This window comes from Strigops habroptila, chromosome 9 (genome assembly GCF_004027225.2).
Source record: "Strigops habroptila isolate Jane chromosome 9, bStrHab1.2.pri, whole genome shotgun sequence".
Taxonomy (NCBI): domain Eukaryota; kingdom Metazoa; phylum Chordata; class Aves; order Psittaciformes; family Psittacidae; genus Strigops; species Strigops habroptila.
In genome coordinates, this window is record NC_044285.2 from 26,226,785 (window position 1) to 26,254,281 (window position 27,497).

General features: G+C 39.4%; 1 protein-coding gene across 4 annotated transcripts in view; it reads right to left on the bottom strand.

The window, feature by feature from the left end:
• NXT2 (nuclear transport factor 2 like export factor 2) overlaps positions 1 to 27,497 on the bottom strand; it is a 65,902-nt gene that overhangs the window by 8,321 nt on the left and 30,084 nt on the right. The window contains exon 1 of one of the 4 annotated variants that reach the window (XM_030498474.1): positions 3,009 to 3,013. The exons of 2 other annotated variants lie outside the window; for them this stretch is intronic. The gene's annotated coding sequence lies outside the window, so the exon portion shown is untranslated. Of the gene's footprint in view, positions 1 to 1,098; positions 1,213 to 3,008; positions 3,014 to 27,497 lie in introns of those variants that run through there. One more of the 4 variants, XM_030498471.1, reaches the window with a different exon arrangement.

Sequence of the window (27,497 nt, forward strand, 5' to 3'; positions counted from 1 at the left end):
ATTCAGAACAAATCATACCACTTAGCAGACATGCTTTAGAAAAGACAAAAAAAGTCCAGAATGATTAATAAGAGCCCAATGCAGAAAATGAGAAGTAGAGAGACACCCTCCAAAAAATTAAGTTGTTTCCAAATGGAGGAAAAAGAGAAACATAAAGTTTGGCTAGGAAGATTTAAAAAGGAAGTAAAGCAAATCAAGAATAGTCCTGAGAAACATTTTACCAATGCAGAAACACTATGAATGAAATCCTTTTTCAAAGGCATTAAAAGCAAGAAACTGTGCCAGGAAATCTGTAAGGCCAACAAGTGATCAGTGTGCACCAGAAGATAAGGCTGTAGCAGAAAGCTAAACAAACCCTTCGTGTCTTTGATCACCATGAAGGAGTTCATAACATATTTTATATAGCGTCTTTCTTAAAAGGGAATGAAATGAAGGATCTGTCATGAAATGGAATGTCAGTACCAGAACGTTAGAACAAATCCATAAACCAAATAGTGACAAGCCATATGCCAGGTTATGTGCTCCCAAAGGGCATACTAACCATGGTATGTAATGTGCGATTTACATTAGGCTCTCTCCTCAAGGAATGGAAGGTCTCAAAAGAGACAAGAATTGTGGAGGCAAAGAGCTTTGCTAGTAAACAATTCTTCTTCCACTAAGTGATTTCCTTAAAATTTCAGATTTTGCTAATCCATGGTTCTAGAATACTTGGAAGCAGTTAAGTAGTCTTAGTATGAAAAAGTTTCTTTAAAGGTACAAGTCCAAGTACCATTCCAAATAATGCTATGGAATAATGAGACTCTGCTTTCCTTCTCTCACTTCTCTACCCAACCCAGCTACTAGGAATCTTGGTAGCATTTTGCTGATTCCAGAACACTAACCTAAATCTGACTCCCTGAAAATAGATTTTCTTTCCTGAGAAAGTATCATTTACAGAGGAAACAAAGGAGTCCATTTGACACATGCCAAAGATTTTCTGCAAGACTCCTTCAGCTGCTTTCCCTTGAGCAAGCCTTTAATTTGTGTAAGTCTTAAGAGTAGTACAAGCAGACAGAACTTCCACTTTGTGTTGACCAAATTATAGCCATACTGTACATCATTGTCCAAATATTCCCTAAATATGCATGTGGATTTAGTTCAAGTAACGACCGAGTGCAACTCCTAATTTCTCTTTGAAAGCCCAGATAACCCTCACAGTTCCTTGACCTTTAGCTCCAATACAAGCCAACTCACCCTTGCTCCCCGTACCTTTGTATTCCAGAAGGAACGTATGAGAGAGAAATGACTCAGCAACAATGCAGAGTTGAAGCAGTTTACATCAAGATGACTCATCAAAATACCTTTACTTCTGAAGATGGCTCCTAGAATATGCAGCTTTACTACACCCACTTACCATATGGAAGGGAAATGGTAAGTTAGTTTACATCTCACAGAATAAATCAGAGGCAGAAAGTGTAGCTTTGTTCAAATAGCTGGGATCATTATGAGATGAACTTGGATATATGGGGTATTTTTGATTCTATAATCAATAATGCTAACCTTTAAAATTATTAGTTGCTGGAAATCTTCCCAAATAGCTGATACTAAGAACAATCAATTAAAACTGTAAATCAAACGGCAAATAGGATGACGTAGCTCCTTATCTGTATGGAGATAGGAAGTAATTCTACTTAGAAGTCACTGCTTTATCACTTCAGTCAAATTTACTCAAAATGTCACAATTAATGATAAGTTAAAATGTATTAAGCTTTCAGAAATGCATTCAGCCATCTGTGTAGTAATGTTACCCAGATGTACAGAAGTTTAAGGGACTGTCTCCTAAAACAAGAGAAGCAACTGAGTCTAGCCAGATCCAGACAGTTTCTGATTAATGCCCATGAAGTTGGATCATGACTCAGTGTGAAGGTTTGAGCAAGGACTGAATGAGAACTAATTTCATCTGTTGATTTTAATAGGAACTGGGAGTAGGTCTCATGTGCTCAGTGCATTCACACTTTGACCTATATTCTGGATACAAAAACATTGCTAAAGCTGGAATTTGGATTTATTAAACTACAGTGTCTTAAGAAGGCCTGGTTTAGCCAGTTCACTCTCAACACAACCCGTGTTTGCTGCAATCCCATGGGGACTCTGGACTATGCACCACTCCACCTCAAATTCCTGTCATACCAGAACTGGAGGAATGTAATGACTCTTATCCTGATAAATACCCCTCTTGTTTTTTTAAGAAGAACAGGACTTGCAGTATATTGAAGTGATAGCTGTTCTACTGACCCACTGGGATATGCTGAGCTCAAGTACAAATAACTTGTATTTAATCCATGTCAAAGCACTCCCAAGGGAGGATGCATTTTTAGAACAGGTCATTTCAAAGTGTCACCACAGTTGTGAGTTAAAGACATTTTAAAATCCTATCCATTTCATTAGGTAATGAAACAGGATTTGAGCTCTTATGAAAATCTGGCCATATGTAAGTAAAACCTTGCTGAACGTATCTGAATTACAGTGGACTCCATCACAGTTAAATGTAGCAAGCTGATAGCCAAAGGATTTTACAGGCATCACTTGCACCTCATGACCATGGTTTTCTTCAACTTGTGTGGGGCTGAACCAGCACACTCCATACTCATTTCGCATCGGGGCTGCAAGCATTGAGGCTGCAGTAGTTCGGCTGGTCCTTTATCCTGTCTCCATCCAGAACTGACCAGTTTTCACTAAAGCCTGGAAAGAAGAATGCCTTTCTTGCATCCAATTTTCCCTTTATGCGACTTGCCCTTATAGCCAGACAGCATTCTGGGGAAAAATTCTGTCTGTAAGTACTGGGAAGTATCATCTCCAGTTTTGGAGCACCAGTAAATGAGCCCAATTCCAGACCTCGGACTAGGAGATGTTTATCAGGCTCAGACACAGAACAAAAGGACTTTAATTTCATATGGCAGTAGCATTTTGCTTCCAAAACTTATGGAAAACTAGAAGGAAAAATGTGAGCTACAACACAACTCCTCAACCTGTTCTGAATTGCACTAAGAGTCCATCAGAATCTGAAAAAAAAAAGGTACTGTGAGCCTTAATGGCCCCTCCTTCTGTCCAGGTCAGAGAACCAGATATTTATGGGTAGCAGGAGCTGGAAAATGAGTCCCTTTTCCATTGATACTTTCAATAAAGCCAGCATTTTTCAAGTCAGAAACACAAACAAGAGACAAGGAAGTTCTGTTTGTGAATCGATTTTTATATGGTTTTGGTCAAAAGCAGTTTTTCTTCCCAATTTTCAGCTGTCTTTTTCCCCCAGTATCTTTTCCCTTTCAAAAAAAAAAAAAAAAGAGATATCTTTTGAGAATTGTCTAATTTAGTTTAAAATAAATTTTTATTAAAAATATTTTTATGAATAATTTTTGGATCAGCACTAAATGGAGCACTAACCACTCCACATGATAGATTTAACAGAAGTACTGAGCAAAGCTCGCTCAGATGGGAAAGGCCTGCAGGGCTAGAATTATGGTTTAAATGCTGTCTGAAATGGTTCGTTCAGGTCAGCTTGTAGCATATTCTGAGCTCAGCTTACATGCGGCTCAGACCTGCATGCTGGGCATCAGTAGGTAGGCCACAACAAGTAACTGGTTAGTGGGATGACTTAAAAACAATCAAGTGCTCAGGAATATTTCTCCAGGCCAAACGTACCTGTGGCCATTTAGGAATCATTTTTCAGTGAAGAACCATTTACTTTCAGCTGGAAGTAAAGAGTTTTGTCACTTGCTTTTGTTTTACAAATGGCAGTGTTACAATAATCCTGTATGATTATTAACTGATATGTGACTTTAGATTTGTACAAAAATGGCTTACTTTTATTCCCTGGATACTGTAAAATATTGAGCATTGTCTGAGCATCTGAACTGTGGTTCTGCAGCACACCTTTCTTTCTGACTTCCTCCCTGTTAGTAATCTACTCCCTGACTATCAAGTTTGCCTTTTGCAGAGCTAATTTAATTAATTAAAACTGTAGAAGATGCCACTTTTTCTTACCTCTATACACCTGGCAAGTTAAAATGGATCAAAGAGTGGTCTTGCAAGCGATAGTTGGCAAATAAAGGTAAGTAGCTGAAGTTTATGACTGGGATGAGAAGGGGAGGAAGGGGAGATACGTGAGAAGAGCACCAATGTGCTCTTTTGCCAACTCATGCCATGTTGGGAAGCCATACCTCGTGGCTGCCACTTTAATTTGGAATACATGCAACCCACTGCCAAAAACCTGTGATCCCATTTCTAATCCTGTGCTATCCGCGGGATAGCATCACTTCCTTTCTGCCTGTATTTGTGTAGGTATTTGCCAAGACTGATCACAGAACTGATCTGGCTGAAAATCATACAGTGAGATGACACTCATTAACTCATTGCAGACCATCATGCTTGTTGGCACATCTGCTAAACAAACCCCTTCCATCATTAGACAAGAATCCACACTGACAGCACAGATAAACTCACTGAAGTCTCAGCTACTCATTGACTCCTACACCTTTTGCTTCACAAATATTTGAAGAAAGATAGCTGGAAGGCATCCTGATGTCAGTGGAACACTTAGATAAGAGTGAGAAAAACACAGACCACAGAAAGGAGAAACAGAAATCACCACCTCGTCTTCTATTTTCAATGCTTCAATAACATTGATTGCTCCTGAAAAATACACACATCAACAGATGGTGAGAGACTGTTATTATTTTGCAGCAATGATCCCTTACTTTACAATTTGTCATCAACATTTTAGAGTGTACTTTTTAGAAAAGGAGTTATTAAAAAAAAGAACCAAACAACTTTATCACATTATTGTCTCTTCCAGAATGTTTTACCAATAAATGTAAAACTACCAGGAATGTTCAGTGGGATTCAATGGACAAAATGTTCCTTCTTTTCCCCCCTGACATTTTAGAAGGTGAAATGTTAGAAATATGTTGTCTTATTTTAATGAGGCATCACCTGTTGTTTGGTAGATACACATACTGTCTGCTAAGCACTGACTGAAACCCAGTGTTAAAACCTGGAACCAAAAGCAGCTATTTTGACCTGAGGACCACACGTACAATACACAACACCACTGTAAGGATAGGTGGGTTTGCTCAACAGTTCAGTACTCAGTGCTTACTGAAACTGCAAGGACAACAGTACTGAGTGTTCCCTAAAGTATGAGGAGTCTGACAGTCAACTGTTAAAAAATGGCAAAACTCCCACTAGCTTTAATGGAAGCCAGATCTGGCCTTTGGCTTGTTTGTTTTGTCTAAAAAGGGAATAAACAAAGTTTATTCAAATGTGACCTTAACCACTACCTCGGTTACACAGCCTCATCGCTCGAGCTCCAGTTTTAGCAGGTATCTTCGCTAAATGTCAAACAATTCCATCAGCTCTTTGAAGGCAAATACTAGACAGAGGGCGCATCTGAAATCAGTTCCCCAAGCACTGCTCAATTAACCTACTTGGCTACAAGGTGATGCAAAAATCAATATTTTGTAAGAGATGTGTGTGTTTCACATGGAATTGATCAACAGGCATCAGAGCAATTTCCAGTTAAAGACAAAGTTAAACTAGCAAGCAGCTTAAGTACCAAAAGTATTGCAACTTCAAAGAGCTATTACATTGGGCAGGATATTCCCCCAGTTACAATTTCAACATATCATTGCTTTTAATCAATTATTGATCACTTTTCCAAACTAAAACTAAAACTAAAAATAATGACTGTCACTTTGGGAGAGCCCCCCTCCCTCCAATCATTTTCAGGAATATCCATTAGAACAGTGATGTCTGGTCCCAAAGATGAGAAGAAGGGCTTAAAAGCAAGCCCAGACACACGTTTCCTTTTTACCTCATCTATTTCACATGTTCTATGTATTTATGGAGCCCCAAAGCTAGGCCAGTGTATTGCTTCTCATATCTGTTTTTCTGTTGGCTGTAACCTTTGGAATGGATCTCTTAGAAAGGATGTGAACCTTCTCACGATGTTTTTCCTGCATTTACCAAATACTCAGTGGGATGAATTCTCATTCCCACTACAGTTATTAGTAACAAATGGGTAAGTACTGATTTACCAAAGAACACAAGATCTGATTATTAACGCCGATGACTGCATGACTCTGCCAATGAGGAATATGTTTAAAAACCACACTAGTAAGTATGAGGGAACACAGGCTGTAAGTGATTTATAGGAACCTTCATGATTTTATCACCAAAGAGACAAGAAAGGTAAATATTGAGAGAAAACAAATCCGAAGACATTTTATAAATGGGGTTTCTGTGTTCCTTCAGAGTTCACATCAAAGCAAAGAAAGGGATTATCCTCTTCAAAAATACTGATTCTCCATGTTGCTCTTCTCTTGAGAAGAGGTTTAAGGATATGAAGATTCTCTTCAGAAACAAGAAGACCAAACCAACTGAGAAACATGAGGAATTTCCCAGATGACCTTTGGATTTATATTTCGAGATTATTTTGCAGGGATACTGAGAGATATCCTTTCCTTTTAAGCACTAAAATAGATCAGATAATAGGATGATTCAGGGTAATAGGCTGTAGAACCTTACATATTTAAACCTCCACTCAAATCTATCCAACTATTGAGGGCCCTAGGTGGCATTTATTGTTGATCCTAGTTCAGTTCTCAGAAAGCAGAGAATTTCCTCAATAAAGGCTCAGTCACTGTTGCACCTGGCACCATGCTCCAATAAGGAAAATTAAGATAGAGATAAGCTATCTATAGGTAAAATGCTCTCTCTGCTTCTAAACAACCCAGGAATATCTAAAAGACAAAGTACAGGAAAAGTTACTATCTCCTGTAATCATGTTTTAAAACCCCAAGGTGAATATGCTCATAGAATTACAACAGCCTGTGTCCCTAAATTCTTATCTATTAATAATCACTGAAAGTCCTCTCCCTATTATTTAAATTTCAACACACTAATACACCATTGTGCAAAAAATGGCTTCTTAAGGATCAAGAGCAGAGCATCCAAAAAACTGGTAGAAGTGCCATCAAAAGAGCCAAGAATAAACCAAAATGCCAGTGCTCCATTGATTTATTCCAGAGCAATGCACCTGGACCCACCAGCTGTCATACATATTCCATATGGAGCAACAGCCATTTGCCCAGTAGTTGTCAGACTGTCTGACACAAACAATTCCTTGTTAAATTTGTCATCAGTGATTCTCTGTGGGGTTTGAAATCCTGGGAAAAGGTTACATTTTGTTCCTGTCCTTAGGTTTTGAGCATTTTTCCTTACATAATGTGCAAGGTTCCCGTATGGGATTTTGTGCAGGTCCTGTAGCATCTCCAAAGAGGGCAAGTGGTTCACTGTGAGCTAAGGACACCCAAGTAAGGGGAGGTAGAAAGTAATGGTTAGTGGATCAAATTGTGTGGCAGAGAAGATGGAAGGCTCAGGTCAGATCACCAGGCTAAGAACACAAGACTAACAAATCCATTTAATACAAACTATGGGGGAGAAGGGAGAAGGAAATTCCAGATCATGGAAAGTATGGAAGATGTTACAGCAGCCAGGCTGGGGAGTGACCTTGGAGAGTCATAGCTGTGAGGAAAGAACAAGTATGTTTATTAGAAATGTTATTAGGGCATGTTTTGCATGAAGCTGTGGAATTTGAATGCTAGATGAATGAAGTTGCACGTTGTTCCAGGGTTGAGCAACAGGGAGGACTGTGGTGGTGTTTCTTGAGAAGAAAATATTCAACAGGAAATGAAGCAACACTATGTGAGAGTGTTGCTTAGAAATGGAGAGGTAGACCTGAAAAACTTCTGAGCACGGACCAGCTTTGGGATGAGAGCTGCTGAAATCACCACACAAATGTGCCTAACAAACAAGAAAATGTGGGAATTGAAGACAGTCATGTAATATCTCAGAGAACAGAAGTGTACCCCTCAAAATAGATGCTTTATGAACTGTAAGAGTTAAGCACCAGGAGTGAAGGTAATGAAAACAGTAGATCAAGATGCATCCTGAAAAAAACTGCTTTTAAAGTCTATTCCAATGGGTAATAATAGAATCAATAAAGCATATAGTGGATGGGAAATGTAGTTAGCAGAGACAGTACCTGCCAGAGAATCATCCACCTAATTACTTCTTTGTAAGTCCTGTGTGTGGCACAGGAGAATACGAGAGAGTGAAAACATTCAGCACCTTCACTTAAACTGCTCACAACATACAACAAATCAACAGACATGAAAACTCACTTCAAAACACCTTCCCATTAACATCACGCACCATCAGAGGCACGTGTGGGTCATGAAGCTCTAGGGCAGACAGCGTATGCTCCACATGCAAACAGCCCTGTCCTTGAAATTACCTCTTTCATCTCGGCTGTATTCAGCTGGGGCTGGTGGGTGCCTCCTAACAGGCTTTGTTGAAGTTTTTGGGCTAAGCTAAAGGTTAAAGAATACTATATAGGCAATTTTTAAAATTGGATCAACAGTGTGGACTTACTTACCCTAATAAATCCCCCAAAATATTATTCCTCCTAAAATGGGATCTGATTACACCCCACTAAGCTCAAGGAGTTTTAAAGGGGAATCTGTGGTGTAAAGGAACAAAACTAAATAGCAGACAGCACTGTCTCCATCAGTGAGTGATGCTGATCTTTAAATTCACTGAATGTAGGAAAGACAGAGGGATGGAAACAAAGAAAATCCGGTTGTACGTTCATTGCCTTAATTCTTCCCGATCTCACCGAGAGGTGGCACCTGAGCACAGCCTGCAGCAGTCCTCTCCCCACCACCCCCGGCATGACAGCATTCCCTCTTTCCACACTCCGGGAACGACTTAGGAGGTCAGACAAGGGCTAAACATTCTTAGACTACCAAGCAGTATATGGTTTGTGACTGAGGTCAAACATCAGGCTAACATTTAGTCATCACATGTCAGAGTAAAGTCTAAAGGACAAAATTTGGTGCAATATATTTACTTATTCCCAGTGAAGGAACTTTGGTTTCAAAGAGTAAGGAATGAAAAACTGGAAGATGTATTTGTAAATGTTCTCTACCATACTCATAGGTCCATATTTAGCTGTGGCTAGAATTGTGGCTTTCAGCTGTCTGGGAATTCATTTTTAATGTACTGATCACACCAAAACGCTAATGAAACAAGATCATGGAATAGAAGGTGCCTGGATTTATTGTCCCAGAACTACCAAAACGTAGAGCACTTTTATTCACCTGAGATGGGGACCTGAAAGCTTTGTAAAACCTTTCGGCCTGGGCTGGGACGCTGATAAAGAGTTAAAAAAGCTCAGAGTACTGAGACAAAATTTTACCTCAAGTTGTTCTTACAAACTGCATTTCCCACAGGCAACCACCAGCTTAGCCAAGTGCTCAGGCTTCCCAACAACTACATACCTCAGCAACATTAGTAGTAGTAATTAACAGTAATACAAATCATTGCGTTCCAAGCCCAGCACTCCAGTAACCTCATGGACTCTAACTGGGGCATCTGTTGCAATCCTGTAGATCTTTGATAAAATGTTGGTGAGAGGCTGCAAGAAAATCAAACATGTGACTCCTCTAGAAGGAGAAAGAGACGACACTTGCGTCTAATGAAGATTCCTGCTCATTATTAAAACATCCATTCTCCAGATTGAAGGAGCAAAAGCAGAGGGAAGAATAATATTTATGTAAAAGTCTGACAACATCGTAGAATACTTTTTCCTTTTGGAATTCAGCAGATTGTCCAGAATGTTAGCTATTTGCAAGAACATTATGGGGGAATGTTCTTGAATATCAGAGGCCACACACATCCCACACAGAGCTATGGCTTTGTAGTATATTAGGTCTCTGTCTAACATCCTAAGCATGAAAAGAAAATAAGATAGTATTCCTGAAATTTGGAATAAAGGATCTTCAAACACAGACAGTACCTTTGAGTGTCTCACAGACACAATTAAAATATTTTTAAATTAATTATTTGTATATTCACAGATATTTGGAATAAGATGATGTGGCACTTTAGCACAGAATCAGAATAAATGCTTCCAAGGAGTTTTTTTCAGTTTCAAGCAGAAAGACAAGAAGCTAAAATGACAGTGATGGTACACAGCTTCACATGCTCAGCTGCTGAAAAAGAACAAAACATGCTTCAGTTCTCAAAGATGATAATTTAAAGTGGGCTCTGGAGCAGGCAGCAGCCTGATAGATTAATACAGACAGGGAATTTTGGCAGTATTTGCACTAGATGCCCCAGACACTGAAGACTGTTGAGAACCAAGGGGGTTTTGTCATTGTCAAGGCTTCTATACACATTGAGTAAATACTTCTGTTTCTCCTATCACAGAAAGGGCTGCAAAAAGAACACCTCTTCCCAGCAACTTAACTCAGGTGACAGCGCCAGTCCTGTACCAGAACAAAGCACACAGCCACTGTGCCCCGAGAGCAGCATCCCCAGTGCCCTGGTGTATTCAGCAGTGCTCTACATTCAACCGAGACTATGAGTATTGGTGTCAGTTGCTGCCTGGTTGGTCTCATTTAAGAAAGGAGACAGAAATGTGCACAAGGGACATGTTCTAATTCTTATTTTTAGATAGATCTTTACAACCTTGAACAACCATCAAGCAAAAGAAGACAGTGCTGTAAACTAACTCTGAACTAGAAATTCTAAGGCAGTTCTAATTCAGACAGCAGGGTCAGGGAACTGCAAAGGGTCTGTGAAGTACAATGAATGGGGCTTGTCAGAGTATGTCTCCTGTAGCCATCCACCTGCCTGTAGGTACCATCTGCCTGCTTTGAAAAATCTTACTGCCAGTTGCTTTACAAGTCTGTCTGACTTCTGAGACTGTATATATGCAGTCAGAAATATTACAGCATGCTAAAGCAGGCAGTAAGAAATCACAGAATCAACTAGGTTGGAAAATACCTTCAAGATCAAGTCGAACCATTACCCCAGAACTGCCAAGTCCACCACTAAACCATGTCACTTACACTCCAGTGAAGGCTTGGACCAGTGTGGATGTTTTATGGACTAGTAGCACAATTTAAAACAAATTAAACAATCAAAGATTTTAGGCTTAGGGTACGTACATGCAGTGCCTATTCATTTGAGAATGGAAGTTTATAGACAAAAAGTAATTTATTAACTTGAACAACACTTCTACCCCCTGCAAAATGTTTTAGGATGTAGACATAACAGTCAAACTTTGAACAGGTACTACCTGAGCAACAAATTCTGCTGAACACCCCCTCCCTCTACCCATTTTATTAGAAAAGAATTCACTACTCCTATAAAACCCCTAAGTGGATTACTTGTGCTGATGATACTTCAAAATAAGGAATTTTATTGAAGTTTTCAACCTGTAAGCCCAAACCTGTATCCTATTTTAATGCGGCTTAGGCTAAAGGCATAGACATCAGGACAGGCTATTTTGGGAAAATTCTAGCTGCAAAAGAGTTGTGAAATAACATAACCTCTTGAATAATAATTAATTTGCCACGTTTTGAACTTAAGCCTGTATCTGCATCCTCGAGCTGGCATGGCCTCTCTGCAACATGTGACATCTGCTACTGCAGGGGCCTGAAATGGCACAGGTTCACTTGCCACAGCACTGGCAGCTATGCCAAATAAGCTGATGCCTACCTCTTATTTGCACTGGTGGACAGCCAGTCCCTGAAAACTCATCAACGTGGCTGCTTCCTACCAGATGAGAAGGTGTGAGTGCCTTGAAAGCAGGCATGTAAAACAGCAGAAAATCTTAATTTGCATCCCTTTATAAAATATGCCTTCATATTTGTAAGTCCAAATCTGGAAGCTTGCATAGACAAAGCAATTTGCACACAGGAAGAGAGAAAGCATTCTGAGCAGTTACACTGTTGTAAACCCTGAAATCAAAGTAATTACTCACCAAGTTGGGAATCTAGCTCCGGGAGTACAGTCTATTTTTATGTATTCCCTAATGAGGATTCACGTTAGTAGCTTCTGTACAATGATTAAGTTTCATGATGAACTTGGAAGGAAGATGGTAACACTAATGATGAGGACCAACCTGCTTTCTATGTCTACACTGGTGATTTGCAAAGGAACTTGCCCAGGTATTTGTCTCTCATCTCACAATTGTTTCTACTTACCTCATGGTATTTCAACTCTTGAGGCACTTTTGGAATGGAAACATAGGTTTCTTTCCAGATGAAAGTGATACTAAAAAGGAGATACACCCTTTTCTCAGTGCTCCAAGAGGGAATCCTCCCAGCAGTTACACAGCACACCCAGTACACCACCTATGAATACAAACTTCTCCACTTCACACAGACCTCTCAGCAGCATAGTACAAAAAATGAGATGTGATCTGCTTCTGCTTGTTGTTCTTTACTGGTTTGTCTTGACAGTTTGTCTGTCAGAACTGGGTTTCACATCCCTGCATTGATTCTTTTAACTTTCTTCTTTAGCTTTGGTACTCTTTTTGTGCCTTGTCCTTCTCAGCCTGTCTTCTTGTGGAAATTTTATGATTTAACCCCCTCTCTTCTTTTCAGCACCTCACACCCTCACTCTTCGCCTATATTTCTCCATTTCATTTACATTTCTTCCTTCTTTTCAACATGCCTGTGCTGAGATCACCCATGTGGGATGCAATTTTCCTATAGAGGCCCAGACTGTAAAGAGAGCAATGCTTTTCTGGGTGCTTTTGAAATGAAGCAGATAGCAAACTACTGTGTACAGGCTCAGCTGCTCTAAGTCAGACAACACCTACCACCAAATAACCTTTCACACGAATCCTCAGCAGAAATGTGAAGAAATGGGCAAACAACTGTTTCAGCACAGTAATTCAATTACTATGAAAACCACAGCCATGGCTTTTACTGAGGGAAAATCACTGGGAGGAGTACATGACATTGTCATACTGCAGGGCAGAACACTAGGAGGGAGGATATCTTATTGCAAAGTGAAATGGTGAGGTAATGGTAACATTATTCTATGAACTGCATACACATCAAGGACAACTTTAAGCTTAAGATACTGGAATGTCTTGAAATAACATCAAAAAAACCTTCATCTGACCAGATAACAGGCACAGAACACTGTTAATGGCAATGCCAGCAATAAAACTAAGAGGAATTTTGTAGGCTTACATTGACCTGGGTTGCAGACCAACATTCCTTGTGTGTGTGTCAAAGTTATTCATTTTTCCCTTCCCCAAAAGGTTAGTATAGGAAAATGTAACAACATGTCAGATGAATCTACCATATGCTATTGTCTACTAGCAATGAAGGCCCATGAAAATCAGGCCTTGATTGTGCTGTACATTCTGTGAGTAAATACATCAGAAGTTACTGAATGTACTTGTAAAAGTAGTGCAATAAAACCAAAGTAGTAACAGTGTCCTGAGTACTCTGTTATTGTGCGAGCAAAGCATTCAGTCTTTGTTCTTTCCAAGAGCAACACCCAGAAAATTGGTGTGACCAGGGAAAACAGAGGTGTGGCCAGAGCCACAGCGAGTCTGAAATGGTGATGCTGACAATCACATGGTTGTTATTTTGCCCTTTAATAAACTTTTCTGATGGTAAGTGAACACACATTCGCCACTGTAATAGAAGTTTCTGCTAAAAACAGTAACTACCACTCAGCAGTTCCTGTCAACAGCACTGTTTGGGGCTGAGAACGATCATGGATCAGCCCTCGCAAACCCCAGAAGCATTACCAAATGCTGAGTGCCTTAAGCAGAGCTGTGACTGAAGTTCATTATGTGATACCATGCTATTAATGATGTTGCCACTGATTTCTGCAGGAGCCTGTTAGGCCTAAAGCCATCCTATGATCTCCACTATCTGTTATCTGCCCCTAGCACTGGCCCAGCTGTTACAAAACAACATTCATTCACCAGGTATTTTATTCGCCTGTGGCACTGTGCTATGTACCAGCCTTTGCTCAGCTTCTCATATCACAGGTATTTTGTCTTACAGGCCTTTGTCTACAGTCACCCTTGACAAAGCCCTCCCACCATCTTCCAGCTGCCCCCAGCTGTGCTCGGGAGGCAGCATCACATCACTTTTTATCACAGGACTGTGTCTCACTATCATTTTACTATCAAAATGGTTTCTTTTCTTTATTATTGTGTGTTTTTCCCAGCATGAATTATTTCTCTTGGACTTTTCAGGGGTTTGATTTTGTAAAATACTGAGAACTTTCAATGTGGAACATGAGGGCATCAGCACTACGTGGGACAGATACATAAGTTTACATAGGCTTTGCACCTGCAATCCCTGAACGAGTTCAAGATAATACACTGCAGGTGTGCTCTTCTTTAGACACTCCAGGTGTACACTTTACCAGCACATATTTTAATGGAACTTTTAAAAAGTTCTATTCTTTGCTTTTTTCTTTTCTACTTTATTTTTCTCTGTGCTTACCTTCTTAGACTTCTGAGTTTCTATGCTTTGCCAAACCCCAAAATATGTGTCAACATACCTACTATATTTTATCTGTTGAAATGCTTTCTGCAATGCCACCTTTCCCAAATTATGTCTTTTCAAACTTCTCCTCCTTCCCAAACACAAATGCTTTTGCATACTCTAATGCTGTTCAAGCAGTGCTTTCATTCCAGTGGAGGAAGACTTTAATTTGACTGTCCAGTTAAAAAGCAGTTAGAACTTGAAGAAGCAACAGACACACCAGGCTGTTCTTCCCTATGTCCTCAGCCTAAGGGTAAAATAAAATGTGAAGACTTTTGGAAAAGTTTCATATTGCTGCTTTTTAGATTTTGGGGCCTGAAAACTAAATCCTGTTTCCATCATTAAAGAATATTTTTGAGGTTTTCCTTGACAACAGCTGACTCAAAAACAGCCTCACTGTTGGACTTCCTTTTCCTTTGAATCTAGGTACCAATGAAGGAAGTTGTAATTCTTACTAAATAAGCACATAGGCCAAAGAGGAACTAGTGCTCCTCATTGTTTAGGGAAATAATTTGGCATTTAATGGGTTCTTTATGGCAGCTGAAGAGGAAAGTCATTAAGAATTCATGTTGGGAGGGCCCCTGGCAGTTCCCTCTAGCAAGAACAGTAGTTGTGTTTTTGTAACACAATCTTGCATATTTGCTAAATCATACGTATTCATGTCACCCTGACTTCTGTTAGTTGAACGAATGAAATCCATATGTAAAGCCAAACAATCAGAAAACAACTAAAATGTGATATATAAAATGCTGATTTGGTATTGTCCATCTTGCAGAATGCTCTCATGAGCAGGAGTTTAAGGATAAAGGGAAATCTGAAGGGAATTGTATCAGAAAGTGAAATTAGTTAGGGATTCTTCTATTCATCACCATGAATCCAATCAGGAATTACTGACACTGGAGGAATGATTATATGTTTAATAGAGTCTTCTGTGTTTTTTATTGTTGTATTTTTATTATTGTTCCTAGTCGCCCTTGTTTGGAAAAAGAGGGATTGAAACAAAGTCTAGACCTGGAAATTCAGCCTTCCATTCATTTATAGTCTAGAATAAAGAGAGGAGGTGAAAAGCAGAAATCAGACAAACAAAGGCTGAAATGTTCCAAGTGTTAAATCCAACATACACTAATATATTTTCTTAACCTTCTTAATTTGGTTAAACTCATTCTAAAATCACTTTGTTTGCTGTGTAAACCTGTTTCTAGCAGAAAAATCATTCCAAAGAACAGTGCTCAACATTTTTCAGAATGGTGGTTGTATCAAGCTCAGAAGATGCTCTGAGAATAACAACTCTGCACAACCTCTGGGCATTGTGTTTCCCAAACTCATATTTCATTACTGACATTTTCAGGTAAATGAATGCACAAAATTCATCCTTCTCATGTTTTTATAGATCTAATGTATCTGACTAAATCCAACTAAACATTACACTGACTAAACTTTCAGGTATCATTTAGATGAAAAGAGTGTAAATTAAATCAGTGCCATACCAGGAGAAGAGCAAATTAAAACAAAAGGCTGTACATTTGTTATTTATAACGTCTCTATCAACTAATACGAAGGAGGTATTTAGTGACTGGACACAGCAGAAGCAGCGTGGTATGAGGAGGGTGCAGCACTCCCTGTCTCATAGGTATGAGCTCAGTACCCATGTATGGGTGCAGACAATACAGATTCAAATGGGCTCTTCTTTCCTGCCAGAGGGGACTGGAAGTGATCTGAAGTGCAAAAAGAGACACAAACCACTGACTTCAGTGGAATGTGAGGCATGCTTTCTCCTTTGTTTTCCAGCATGTTTGACTATTAAAAGAAAACACTGTCTCTAGCTTTGAATCTTTCCAACTATAACATTGGCCAAAGCTAGAAGGTGCTGAGCACTTTCTGAGAAGGTGCAGAGCTCCATTAATTCCCATTAAGGCAGTGTAACAGTGAAGGGACAGCCTTCTGACACTGCAACACGTCTGCAGCTTTCAAACTGTAATGTTTCTGTGTAATAAAACTGCCCTGCTGGTACTAAATCTAATCAGTACCACGTGCCCCATCTCTCATGTAAGCATGTTTTGGAGAATACTTTCTACAATAGCTCATCTGTGGATTCAACCACAAATGAAATGTCTTGCTTATGTTGCACTCCCTTTCCTGCCTGTCTGCACAGAATTAAATGAACTGTTTTCTTCAGTTATCAGGCAGCCTGTCTCTCCCTCTTCCTCAGTCTGAACATATTCAGCATCCCTCCAGGGTTACTGGATTTCTAAATTCCCTATATGCTCATATATGCATACGCATGCAAATATAAATATATCATGATAGTTCCCTGTTGCCATGCAAATTGGAAACAAATATGGAATAGTTCTGACTTAAAAAGCCTTTATGGAGCGTTCTATCACTGGAAAGCTATCGGTTCTAATATATACATAGCTGAAGTCAACAGAGCCATACAAACCGCTCAGTGATTTCAGCAAGAAAAATAATTCTCTTTCCAGCCAGACCTTAAATCTTATAAAAATATGAAAATTATACTTTCTAAAATTAAAAATTAGCTGTTTTCTTACTCCCACTCGCAGCTGAAAGTCACCTAGCCAGCACCAACATCGCTGAGGAAGCTTTCTAGCCACAGTATGAGCTTATTACCATTCCCTAGGAAAAATGGTTTGGGAAAAAGGATTTTTATTCTCCACCTGTGTTCAAGGCCTGAAGGTTCTCCTGTTATTTATTCTCTCATTTTTTATTTCATGGATTCCTTGGAAAACTGGGCTTCTCTGACCCTTTATTATTAGCCTCTCCATATAACTTCCCGGGTGGAAATTCTCCATGTTCCTTACCCTGTATAACAAAGAGGTTCCCTAATTCTTGGATATTTGAGAGAACAGCAGACTGAAGGTTTCCTTGTCAATTTGTGGTGGTGTTACCAGCAGGCTGCTAGCCCAGCTCTCAATACCCTGTACTGGTAAACTGAGTCTCATTTTGATAGGAAGCACTGTTTCATTTTCTTCACTGACATTTGAACAGGCTTCTGGTGTGTTTGTCCAGTGTACTTTGAAAAAAGGCACATCCTAGTTTGGTTTTAGTTCTTGGAGAGTTCACTAGTGTAAGTTACTCTACTATTGTTTACACGTGGTAGAGGAGGACCCTCAGACTTGACACAGGAAATCATTAAAATTCCTGGTATTCCTGAAGCAAACTTAGGCGCAGTTCCCTCCTCCTTCCACAGAGCTGTAAAAAGCCAGCTACAACACTTAACAAACTCTGCCAGGAGATGGACTGTTCTACGTGATGGATCAAAGTGCAGTTTTGAAGTCAATCATCTAGCATATGTGAATTAGTGCAAAACAAATGGAATACATTTGTCATTTCCTCAACAATATTTTGCTGTCCTTAAGAGCCTTCTGAGGAAGTAAATATATTTCATTAGCATTAACCAGTTAATCTTCATAACCCACTTGTGAGTTCCTGTCTCATTTAAATTTTAAAGGCAAAAAGATCAAATGGGTTTTTTAGAGTCACAACAGAAATAGAAATGTTTGTATTTCAGCAATAGGCAGAGGCTGCATCTGAGATTTATGCCTTAGTGGTTGCACAAACAGTTTCTCACCCCACGGAACTGAAATTCTAAATGAAGACAAATAAGAGGTTCTGGTGGAAATGGAGGCGCAGGGGGGTGAAGTGACTTTCCTCTACTCACACAGACAGAAATCCAGAACTCTGATGCCACACTGAGATAAACACAGTATAAATGTCAAACCTGTTTGCTAGATAAAGTCCAGACATGTAATTCCATGCCAGAGGAACCAAACTGCCCTTTTCTTACCTCCCATCAAACTTTTCTCATGCTTCTTCCTTTTTTATATGGCCTAATCCCATATGTTATTACAAATGTTTTCTGGTACCTAGATATAGTCTTGGATGGAAAACAAAGCTTTGGCTTTCTAGAGAAGAGAGCCACATTCTCCTGTGTAACAGATACATAATCAGCCAGAAGAACATGACCCTCCCTCTAGCTCTTGAAGCTGCAAATACTTTATAACATATTTTCCTTCAATGTTCTGAGCAGACCTATTCCAGTAATGATTGTAGGGAAGCAATAAATTGGGAAACACCTATTATAAAACTTATGTGCAAGTTCACAAGAAGATACATCAAATATTTGCATTTTTCCTATTCCTTATTTTTTTCAGTTACCAACATATAAAGACTGCATAGGTTCCTCTCAAATCAAATCAATGGTTATAAAGCAGGCTTTGTAAACAACTGAGGTAGTTGATGGTAAGATGAAGTCCAATAGGAAATTATCAGGATTACTAAGATGTTATTTTTAGGGGTTTTTTACAGTTCAATTCACTTCAGGATTTATATGAAAGATTAAATTGCCTATATAACAAGTCGGGGGGGGGGTGGGGGGGGTGGGTATGTGTGTTACTGGACACACTTGATTGTGTCCAAAAATCATACTGCACAAAGCATGAACTATTTTGGAGTAACCCACTGGTAGAGTGTGGCTTTGCCAGATTCATGGGAGAGCAAGAAGTATCTGCCGTATTCCTTCTTCTCATTCCCCAATCAGACAAACAGTGCAGCGAAGCAGCCAGTGGGTCAGTCCCTGGTTCTGCTCATGGCTAGAACATTAGTGAGACTGTGTGAGCCCAAGTCAAATGCAAAAGCAATGCAATTCTTTCAAAATTGCAATCTTTGAAAGAGAGCAAAAGAGTGTTGTCTCTTCCATAGGCTGCCTGTGCTGCTCCTGCGAATGGCTCAGAAAGAAGTCTGCTGTTAGCTGTAAAAGATTATACCTTGTCAGGTTTGACCTAGCATTTATATTGACTATTTAACAGCTTAATATTTGAGTATCTCTTTATATAAAAATAAACATTTTCTTATTGTGATATTAAAAATAAAGCAAATTTTCCCTCTTCCTTCACCTAGATAGAAAACTGCTATTTTTTCCTGTAAGTGTTCCTATACAAGGGCCAAGTCTTGTTAAATTGGGTCTAAAGCAATTAACCTATTTCCTCCTGTCAGATTTAATTGTAGTTTGACCTAATTGAAGGCTCAAACCTGGGCTACACCTGAGTTACCTTTTTGCATTGAGCCTGAAGAAACATAACAGCTGGAATAGGCTGTGCACAGAGGAACACCAGTGAGGGGCTGCTACACTTTTGGGTAAGTGTTTCAGAGGCCAGGTATTTCCCGGAGACCAAGAGATGTTACGTTGCTTTCAGTAGGCACAGAATGGGTCTCTTCAACCCTCTCCCTGGGTAACTGTCAATGACATTACTCCTGATATACATCAGTAGCAGTTACAAGCGAAACAAGCCACGTAATTTTAAGGAATGATCCAGAACCTAAAGAAAACACACAGAAAAGCTCTATTTTAATTGCTTCCAATCCACTGATTTCTAAGAGTTTCAGGCAACTGCACTAACAGACTGGTCTTGCTCTCACTACCGTTTGTTTATCACGCTCTGCTATGAAAACATGGAAACATATCTGGAATGCATGACGAGGAATTCCATGTTCTATAGTTCATCCCTTTTCTTTCAGTCTAGGGTAAATCATGTCATCAGAACTTCAGTGTCTAATCTGTGTTGGGTTTTGGTTTAAAAAAGGAGTATTTTGAAAAATCCCTTCTTTTTAAAGACACAGCTTGGTCAGCATTTAAGCTGAATAATCAGGACATACATATATATGTATGTATATGACAGTATGTGACACCTATAAACAATTCAAAGATCTTTTCTATATTACCTCTATTACGTATTTGAGCTTGTTCACAGACTGCCCAGATGTGTCCCCTTTCTATTTTAGAGTTCTGCCCTAACTGACAGACAAGCAGAAGTGGGAGGAATTTGCAAAAATAAGAGTTATAAATACTTTGTAGCAGCTTGTTAGAGCAGAAGAAACCACTTGACTGGACTAAGGTCTGTGGCATTTGTCATTCCAGTAGAGCTTGTTTTGACTACATTTGAGACTGCCTGGGATGAGTGAGTATTTTGGTTTCTACCTCTTTTGCCTGAAAAACGACAACTATCACATTTTGACAGATGGAAAACAACTGTTCAGCTGATTCTGTAAGAACTTAAGGTTTTCTTTTCGTTTTGGTGGATGCTCAACAATCTACTTCTACCTCTGCTGTATATAAAGTGTCTTTCATGTTGTAACAGGCAGGAGCAGGATATAGGGGAGAGAATTTGAGATTTGACTTAGGGTAGCTCATGTACTACTGACCTACAGCCTAACTGCACACAGAACTGCACAAAGAGAGCCTCTGACCCCATAAATTCTCCAGGTTGTAAAAGGCCATGGCTGTGTCAACTGATTCATGTCTCTGCTATGGGAAAACTGACTTTGCTACAGTGACATGCTGTACTTTAAAGGTCACAGTGAACAGGGCTCTGATAAATCAGGCTTGACAACCACATAGTGCATGATAACAAAACAAGAAGCTTTAAAATAAGTAAACAATAAAGTAGGTGAACAGCCAGAATTCTATTTTAGCCTGATTAGAACAGAAACACCATAAGCAGGAAAGCAGCACATTTTTTCAGGTGCCCATCACAGTACTAATTCCAGAAGGGAAGCAATCTCATACAGTTCTCTATCCCATATTCTTACCACTAGATACAGGAGGACAATAAATAGAATTCAAAATAGCACATCTTCTGGAATAACAAAGCAATGTTTGATACATGACCAAGTTTGCAAGTGAAAGAGCTTGGCAAGCATATGCCTCTGGCTTTCATAGAGCCAATAAACAAGTGTTTTACTATCAAGATACACTAAGTTGAGTATCATGTTGATACTGCTTTCTGTGTGTTTTAAGCACACATAGACTCACACTTAATGTATATAATCCAGCCTTATCTGCATATTCCATTTGCTTCTTTGTCTGAGCTGTCGGAAAGGAACATCCTGCATCCACAAGGGCTTGCTCAAACTTCCAAGTTTCTTATCCAAGTTCAAATATGAGAATTTCATTTAAAAAAATACAACCCATACATTGAAAATCCTGCCTCTGTGGAGCATTCCTTTAATTTTAGGTTAATTTTATTCTTCTACCACCATTGTAAAATAAGTCTAAATACTGGTCACCCTTAATTATAATTGATTTAGCAGGAAGATACAGGTATTCAGCATTAACTCTGTGTTAATGGTGACTAAAAATTAGATTCAATGACATGAATGGAGGATAAAAGCATGCTCCCGGATGGCTGCTGCTGGTTTCTTCCATAGAGAAGAGCTTAGATAAAAGGTGTATGACCAAGCAGACAGGCCAGAAAAATGTTAACTGATCCACTGTAGAGAAGCTTGTCAAAAACTGTAAATAGTTCTGCTTTGATACCACAAACAAAGCACTTGATCCAGACTGGAATGCTTGCTTAATTGTATGTGACTTTTTCATTGACGTGATATGAAATCTCCCAAGGCAACTTCTAAACTTCATCTAAGACTTCCTTTTCCTCATTTAAAGTTGAATGATTTCCTTGTATGGTTTTATCAATGGGCCAGAAAGGCTGATAAGATTGCTTCCTTCCGCTGTTAGATATGTTTGGACTTCTGCCATCCCATCTTTAAAAGAAATGCATTTGCTTTCATGTCCTCTGTAGAAGCAACAAGTGGGAGGCAACTGCTTCATTCATAAAATGTAGCTGGAAGATTAACGTAAGCAACAGAAAATCAAACTCAAAGACAGGTTTTCATTTCAGCGACTCAAATTCTCAGCCACTGCACCTCCCATAATCCACTGCTATAAGGACAACTGAAAGCGTACCATGAAGCAGATCTCTCCTCAGAAGACTGCTGAACTACTGTGACTCCCTCCATGAGGGAGGTGGGAAGGGTCCTAAAAGCTCCTCCTGCCTCTCCCTTACTATTCCACTCTTCCCTCATCTTCCCCATTACACACTTCTGATACAGAGCTCTATTCTTATCAGTTCTTTGCACACCAGAATGAAGTAGGTGTGAGAGAGATGAAAGCATGACCTCATTTAATCCTGCACCGTACTCCCATGAAGGAGAATTTCTAGGGCTGCAGCCAAAAGTGATTCTGCACTCTGTGGCATAATGGGAAAGCTCTTTCCCTTCCTACTTCATCCCCATGGCAGGAAGAATAATTCTGGACTTAACAGAATCTTCAATATTTATCACACATGCTTTTGCATCCACTATTGGACTTCATCCCAACATATGAGTGAGCGCAGCAGCTACAGGGAGCTTGACACAGCTCCTGTATATAAATGTTAGGAGGCACGAGTCATTAAAGTTATCTATTTCCTGAGCACAAGCACAAAGGCAGCAGCTGCTTTTCTGTTTTTACAAGATAAACAATATTACATCCTCCTGGACCTAAAAGAAAGAATTGGTCCTGAACTGCTATATAGGTCTTTAAATAAAAAAACCCCTTATCACTTTATAGAAATATAGCTCCCATAGGTTTTTTGTGTCTGTTTGTTTGAGCCATATTTAATTTGTGAAACAGTCTTCTAATACAATTAGCCTCAGACTGATTTAGGATTCTCATTTCTTTGCCAAAAACACCTTCTGCAGCACTTAATGGAATCTGAATTTCATGTTTCCTCTCCAGAAATGGATGTATCTCTTGTTACATGGGCATGACACAGTCCATTACTGCATCACAGTTCGTCAGCCTGGAACATGAGGGTGATAGCACAGGGCTCTTTCACTGCCTTTCTCCTTTGGATCTCACAGCTTCAGTTGCAGCAGCATCAGTGAAACCATTAGTTGGTGCTGGCTACCCACCCTGAGGCATGTGCCCAACTTGGCAGCTACAGGAGGAAAAAACCCCAAGGTCCCTGCCCAGCTCCTCCTACATTCCTGCTTGTACAGACCCCCCTTTCTCCCCTAAGCTCCCTTAAATTTTTGTGCCTCAGTCTCCAGCCTCCTTGCTCTTACCATTTTCCAGTCCTCTGCTCCTCTTTTCCTCTCCCCAGATACTTCACTTTCCTCCATGTCCACCTCCACCCATTCTCTGGACTCCCTCTTAGCTACATCTGGATCAAAGCACAGCATAAGCAGAGCACTTGAGACGCTTCTTCCTGCTGTGGCTGTACTACAACTACCATTATATACTTTGTGGTTACTCACCATCCCTGCTCCAACAAGCAATGAGATAGTGCAGAGCTCTGGGTGTATCTGTGATTGTCTAAGAAAACTGGGGACATGTTTCCTGCCCAGAAAGCTCTTATGGGAAGGCTGGAATAGGCTGCCTATGCCTGTGTCATGTTACACAAGAAATTATTCTCATGCAGTGGCTTTTTCTTAGGAGCAGTATCTGCACGATAATGCAAATATACAAAATTAACCAGGTTACTTTCAACGACAAAAACACACACACATACAAGTATTTATATACATATGTATGTATGTACTCATGCATATATATAAGCACTTATATAGAAGTCAACTCATCACTTGTTTTTTTAATTTCTTAAATTCTAGAAAAGCCTAAGGAAAGAAATGCTGTGCTCCCAAGCTTCAAAAAAAATAGTGCCATCCATTGAGCTGCTGAGAGTATGGAACAAACTAAATTCCTAAATTATGATACAGTTAAATTGAAAATTGGAAAAACTGCACTTCTAGTGAAAACCAGCCTCTCAAGGAAATTTAAGAGGTGAAGTCATAATGTGGGTTACCTCATGCCAGAAAACAGTGTCATCCCATGCTGAAATGCTGATTGATCTGGCAGTAATCTGAATGTTGAGGGTATTAAAAGTATTCTTTTTTAAAAGATTTTAGTTTTCAGATTCATTAAAAGCTGAGTTTGATTCTTGCATCTTTATATCAGCAAAAAGCAAAGCAAACAGGGTTAAGAGTAGCAACATATCAAGAAATCTTGCAAAGTAACTGGGCTTAATTTTCCTTGACATAAAAATATGTGGTCTAGTGGTCTGGGTACAGTAGCAACACCCAGGAATGTTGTATTTCCAATCCTGCCTGGATCAATCAGTGGCCTTAAGAAAGCTCTATTGAACTCTCTGCCTCAGTTTTTCAGAGTGGAGAAAGTTCGGTAAGGAGCAATGACAATAATGTAATGAAATTTTTACTACAAAGGAAGAGATCTGTAACTTTCAAATGCTGCATAAAGCTTTCCCCAAATTGGTCCATAAAGGAACAATACCAAAAGAGTATAGAATAAAATACCTGCTTCTCTTGTGGACAGCAGCAGAAGTTGGACTTTTGGGGAAAATGTATGTCTAAGAAATCTAGCATAGACTAAAACCCCACATGTTCTACAGAAAAATGCTCTATGGGAACTTGTCTAAAAAGGATATAATTTTCCAGAGAATCAGAGCCTTTCTTTGGAAATTTTGGAAGTTCACAGAAGAAGTATCAATTTCTGTCTATATTGATTATGGTGATATTGTATTTATAGATAGCTTGTAATTTTCCATTAGAACTGGAAAGACATTCTTTAAAGAAAGAATCAAACTTCCATGCCTAAAGTTGTAGGTTTCTTCTTTAGACTTTACAGTAGAATTTTACCTATGAAGTTCTTTGCCCTCGCTTTTACACTTGGCACCTTAAATGTAACATACAGGAAATACATCGATTATAGAAGATGAATGAATATCACTGTATGTCTGAAAGTGACTTTTGATCTTACAGCATCAGGAGACACTTTTTTCTCTCTGTTTTGCTCCTCTGTTTTACAAAGCTGTCACTTGACAGGATGTTACTTGGACAGGAATTCTACAAGTACGCACAGCCCCAACAGTCAGCACTTCCCAGAAAGATGATGCAGCATTCTCTGCCCCCTCCAGTTCCACACAGTATCGGCTCATCTAGCAGCAAACACCTGTGTTTTTGGAAAGACACTGCTGTTAGGCACCAGAGGCAGTCCTCACAGGAGTCCCAGCTGTGTGCATTCAGTGGCAGCAGGATAATGCAGATCGCAGCTGGGTAAATGCAAATTTATAGGAATAAGGATTTAGAAAGTTCACTTTATACCCCTCCTTAATTCTGCCATATTCATTTAATCAAACATTAAATCAAAACCATAAGATTGCCTCTGCTTACATGAAGTTAACTAGGATTTAACACTGCACTCTACAGGAATGGGATCAGAGCCCTGATAGAAGTTATGAAACTGAAGAAACTTGGCTCAAAAGCAAGTTCACTGATTCCTGAGTCTCTGAACCTGGGGGTTTCTTTCCTCACAATACATCCTCATTCTTCCTGTTATTTTTTAAACTAACTTATGACACACCTTATCTCAAATAGCATCTGAAATGGTAAATGGACTCCCGGCTCCCCTGTATCATTTGCCTCACTTTGCTAGAAACTTCTCAATAATTTAGTTCTTTTCCAAAATTTAACTGCGTACACTGGGACCATTCTCCTCATTTTTGGAAGTCCTGCACACCTCCCAGTGTAGATCCAGCCACATGCTGGCTAGGAATGCATGGCATTCCGAGTCCCAGAAGCATAAATGTAAAAGGTGAAAAATGGAACAACCATACACATCAGAAATGGCTTATTTGATGATTCCTGTCTGTATGCAGCTTGCAAACCTGCGGAGACTGTAAGTCTCCTTGACGTAAATAACTGAAAACTATGCATGAAAATGTACAAATTTCCAGCACAACGATTCTCAGTCTGTTGTCTGAAAAATTCTTGAAGCATTTGTCATTCCAAATGTGTAACTTGAGTGGGGTTCCCAGAACCTCCTGTCAGCAGGCAGGTTTTTGTTCCTTTGTGACAAATCACAGGCAGGTAACTATAGTATGTAAGTATGAAAAACTGAGATTATAAGTGCTGGGAGTTTTTAAAGTATTCTTCCAATTCCCATTAGTCCTTTGCATCCACTCCCCCATGTCCTCCTCAGGGATTTCTGTCTTTTAAAAACAAATCCTCTTCCTTCTTTAAATCTCTCTCACCTCTTTTCTGCTACAATGCAAACATTTTCAAACAATACTGGATAGAGAGAAGTTCAGCTAAGATCTGGTTTTATGCCTTACTGACCTGTTCTTATCCTGTATGCACCCTGGCTGTGAACAGCAGGTTTTTAGGGTTTTTTTAGTATCTTACACTAGTTTTCATTTCCAAGTGTTAGTGAGACAGTATTAATGTTATTTGAATTGTGATAGTATCTAAAACTTCAGCTACACATAAAGTGTGATACCTCCTGTGCAAAGTAAGAAGCGACAGTCCCTGCTAATTTCAGAAAGAAGCAGTCATTCACTCTGCTAAGGCACGATCGTCCCCTTGCCTGGATTTTCAGTAGACTTTCTTCATCAGTTCCTGAATGTTCCAAGTGATTTTGTTTCCAGCACTGACTCTGTGAGACTATTTCACAATCTAACAGGTCTCTCTGTCACAGGATTCTTCCTGCTACTCAGCCTGTTTTTGCTGTTTCCTTTTTAAAGTGCAACATTTCTGTTTGTATTGCCCAATCCATCTCTTAGAAGGGAATCCCTCTTAAGGGCCGCAGTGGGGTTTTGATGGTTGGGTTCTTTCACATTTGGAATATCATATCTTTACAGGAAGTAATATGCTTCGTATAATTTTCTCATTGTGTATTTTGAAGTACAAACTAAATAAACAACTATAATGAGCCATCAGGATGCTCAGCAGTAGAAGAATATCAGCCTGTAGTTACACAGAGAGTAAATTTTCTTTATCCTAGGCTTAATCTGTTGTATTTTCTTTATATACTGCCCTGTTTACCACTGACTGCTTTTGCTGTCATCATTCTTGCATCATTTTTTGTTGAGAACTGTGAAGCTCTGAGTGTCCAAAGAGAAGAGTGTTGTAGTTAATGCCTCAGTTTTTAGATTACCATTTTTTAAATTAGGTGGCACAGGGAAAACTAAAACATTCCTTTATTTGCAGGCTGGGCATACATATAGTTTTTAACTCTATGCTTTTCTTAATCCTTGAAGAGCCTTTGCAGATACAGTCTGACTAAATCTGCTGTCAAATGTCACTCTACATGCAACAAACGTTCAACCCCACAAACTTTAAAGGATGTGCTAGGTCTGAATAATTTATAATATTTAGTAAAACCATAATCCTAGTGACCTCACTGCTAAAAAATTACTGTTTTCTAGTTGATAAATCCAAACCACAGCAGAT